The following is a 4,599-nucleotide window of genomic DNA, read 5'->3' on the forward strand; positions in this document are numbered from 1 at the left end:
CAAATCATATTAAGAAGTTTTGAATAAAAAACAGTAATTTCTTTAACGCATTTCTCAGGAACAAGTTAAGAATAAAACGATAAAAGTATGACACGTAAGAAAATTGTGAGAATTTGAAGGACACGCGAGCTGCATATCAAATATCATTAAGAGTTTTTAACTAAACGAAACGGAAATATCAGAAATAAAATGAGAGAACATCTGATTTTGAAATTGAGACCTCTGAGAAAGTTTCAATCAGAAATATGGTCTCGAAACGTTTCCATATTTAGAACACACTCCTGGAAGACTTTCTGATCATTTAGAAATTGATTAATCTTTGCTTGTTGAATTAGCTTATGTAATTCCAGGTAAGTCAAATCATTAAAAGAGCTTCTAGGACACTATTATTATTTGAGAGGAGATAGATCATTTATCGGCTGATTGTGGATCCTAACCTAGAACCAGATTTTGATGACAGTATTTGAAAGGCGGGCGCGTCCAATATTTGGTGGAAATTTCAAATTTAAAACATTTTTTACAAGAACTTTAAATTTTCATTTAGTAGGATCCTATCATATGATTACGACAGACATCATGATCGTATTAAACCGAATAGTTTCCAAAAAATCCTAAAGGGATACATCTAACAAATTATGGAATTAGAGTTCGACAGTTTCAAAATAAAAACATTTCGATACTTTTTCTGGCATAGAAAATTGTGCTATTACCCAAAAAGACAAAACCATTTTGTTGAAACCTTCGTTTGAAAGAATAAGATATTCGTTTTCTGGTCAAATATGAGAAAAACTAAGACCACACAAATAGATTTATTTCAAAAATTATTAGCATTCGAATATGAAAAAAGTCCTTACGATTCGACACTACACTGATTTCTAGAAGCTTGAAATATTAGAAGGATTTATTATACAAGGCAAGATACTTTAACTACATGTTTTATTGAAGTTAACGCAAAATCATCTATTAATCTTTAAATTTCAAATTAATGCAGCGATGATTTTTCCATGGTAGATCATGTTAAAATTGAATCAGAAATATAGATATTGTTCAGTAGATTTACAGACAAATATTTTGATTTCCTTCTGACTTTCGTTTTGTATTTCGTTACTATTCTAATACAATTTCTCACTGATGATTGTGATACTTGAATTCCGTAAACTCTTTTGCAACTTCTATTTTTTGTGATTTACTGACGAGCTAGAATTGTGAGAAAAATAATAGGTGTAATCATATGTGGCGAATCATCTATTAACTTATAAATTTCAAGTTAATGCATAGAGCAACGATAATTCTATTAAAAAGATTACTTTGAAGTGAAACAAATAGTGTAACGTTCTCTCTCCGGGCGCTTCAGTTAGTTCTGCGCATCTTTTGCGTGCATGAAGCATGCGCAGTATAGATAAAGTGTGTCGAACGAGAGGGAAAATGAATATTGTCGGCACCGTAACGTAGGGACGTTTTTTCCCATACCAACGGTCCATACAGGAGTATTACATATATAACTGATTCATCAATAACACATTTCAATTGTGGTTAGGTTCAATCGTTTCTCGTCTTTTCAGCTGCCATTTTGTAGTCTATCAACAAAATGGAAATACTAGATCTATGACAAAGGCATTATGTAATGTTTACACAATGCTATAATTCAAAATTTTTTGTTTTGGCACATTTAGATACAATTTATCACAAATGTGCTTGCTACTGCTGCTGCTTCTGTTATAGTCTATTATTTATACTTCTGTTCCTTCATGTAGTTTTAACCTTAATAATTGACGAAATATACGCGAACGATTGGAACAAATAACAAAATCAACAATAATTTTTCTATATTATGGAAGCTGACAACGTTTAGAAAACAAGAAATTTAGGTCAGCTGATTTTATATGTGTCGTTCTTCTTGCTCTTTCAGTTGGTGTTTGGGCTACCTGGCTGGCGATAGCGCTTATTAATACTCATCCTACCTGTTTAGATAATAATACTGAATTTTTAAATAATTATTGAACGCGTAATTTTAAAATTTTTGTCTTTAGATAGGTCTCACAGACACACATTTTTGCGTCATTAACGTTTCAAAAATTATATTTTTGTCCGCACGTTTTATTATCGAGTATTCCAGTAGATATTAGTAGAACTATTGCGAAAGACGTGACTCAAACAATGAGATCGCATGTAAGGTTGTTTCTTCGGGATTAAATAGTCAAACATCAGGAGATTCTGAACTGAGTTTAAATAGTGAAATAATACTAGAACATATTGCTTAAAATTCAAATAGCCAGTGCATGTTCACAATACCGAAAAAGGAAGTTAGAAAAAGAGACAAAAAACGATTAGCTGGATCATTAAAAAAGTTTTTTGTGTCCAGGAGCAATAAAGAACCACAACTTCCATGTAGCCAAAACCCACATGTTCAATATTTTGAGTCAAACAAGGATAAAGAAGAACGACTGGAAAAATTGGAAGAAAATAAATCGTACGCCGAAGCGCCCGAAGTAGTGGAAAAGAACACGCTGGATCAAGCTACAACGAACACTCCCACGCCAGCAAATACACAAACTGAAGATAGTGAAGATATTCTTAGGTAAATAAGAAATTATTAAATGATCCAGCCTGTTGGCCGCAGGTATATGACTGGCAACATTTGTCTCGGCATTTAGAAAGGCATGAAACAAGTAAAGGCATTTTGAGAGTGTTAGAAAATGGGTTGCTTTGAAGCAGATTTACGAAGATATGCTTAATACTCTTGGTAATCAATGTCTTTCGTATGCGACCGTGAAAAATTGGACTGCAAGCTTCAAAACAGGTAAATTTTCTTTTGAAGATAATGACCGATCAGGAAGGCCAGTTTCTGTGTCAATCCCCGAAAATATCAATGTAGTTCATGATTTTATCAGATCGTTGAATTGGGCTAAAACGGATATCTGCAGCACTGAATATTTCATACGAACGCGTTCATTATATAGTTTACGTCAATTTGGACATGAGAAAAATTGCTGCAAAATGGATCCCCAAATGTTTGAATGTTGACAAGAAGCGTAGAAGGGTAGAGCATTTTCGTTTGATCTGTGCTCGATTTGAAAACGATGTAGACTTCTTAAACCGAATTGTTACTATGAATGAGACTTGGGTACATTTCTACGACCCAGAAACAAAGTGTACTGAATCCATATCTGATTATATATATTTTTAATTAATTACATAATTGATAAGTACTTTAACATTTTAATAAAATAATTTAGATATTATTATTAAACGAACTAACGTGACTCGAAAAAGATCATAACAAGATTTATATTTTAAATTATTAAAATAACTCGAAGGAATCTAAAAACAGTACGGTGTTTAGAAACAAATACAGATCGTGTTCACTTTCATTAGAGGTAAACAATACCAGCCTTGTCGAGTACACAATAACCATGAAAACACATATATATTGCTGACACTTCATACAAAAGAGAGAGTATTAATGGAAACATGATTTCTCGACATGGTAGTTCGTCGACTTAGTATATTAGGCCGGTTTTACGTATATTATAGAAAAGTGTATTTAGTGTCAAAAGGCTTAGCCGTAAGTATTATGTTAACGTAATAAACACCCAGTGATTTTTGTATGTTTTTATTATTACTGTTCCTGACCAAATACCCCAACAACACATGGCGATCCAGCGAAACACAAGGCTACTAATTGATCCTGATCAACATACATTGGTTAAGTAAACTAACTGATTCAGCAAAAACATCCTTAATTAAGAAACAAATCATCAAAACAAGAAGTCCAAGACAACGGAGCTGTAAATAACAATTTCATAGTCCAGGACGAACAATCAATGAATCAAATGACAGAGCTAATGTACGTAATAGTGATCATTCTAATCCTGAAACTGGTATGGTCCGTCTGGAAAACACACAGAAAATACCTGAGATCTAAAGGCACCAGTCGCAACCCTAAGTGTATAAAAACTGTAAGTACTTCTACGAAATTCGTGTATGATAAGTTGTACGTGTAATTTATGGTTATATATATTCTTATTCTTTATGTGTCTATATTCTTAAATTTTTAATATTTATGTCTCTATACTAAGGTTACATGATTATATCCTATATATAGATTTTATGTATTTATGTATTGTACGATTATACTAAAACGAGCCGAGACACACTAAACTTAATCAATGTTATTAACTTGGGAAGATTTTGAGTGAAGCTAAAAGAAATAGTGGAAGATGTAAATAGACAAAGTAAGAGTTTTAAAAAAAAAGAGGTTCTAAAGAAACTCGAAATACATAGGGACGTAATTAGTAATTCATTAAGCTCTTATAATAATTTTATTTTTAATAATTAATATTAACAATATAATTAATTAATATTTAAATTTTTCCTTATTAAATTATTTATTTAAGTCATCAAGAATTATGCAAACTATATTTTGATAAGATTCAAGATAAAATATCACGAATATTTGAAATATTAAATTATCAGATCTCATTACCACACTCAATTTTGCAAGAACTAAAGGGTGAAATATTACAAACAATAAACAAGGTGAAATGGCGTTGAGTATGAATGCATTTTTTTAATTTAGCTAGCAGAATTTTACCAAAT

Source organism: Diorhabda sublineata, unplaced genomic scaffold, assembly GCF_026230105.1.
Source record: "Diorhabda sublineata isolate icDioSubl1.1 unplaced genomic scaffold, icDioSubl1.1 Dsub_199, whole genome shotgun sequence".
NCBI classification, from domain to species: domain Eukaryota; kingdom Metazoa; phylum Arthropoda; class Insecta; order Coleoptera; family Chrysomelidae; genus Diorhabda; species Diorhabda sublineata.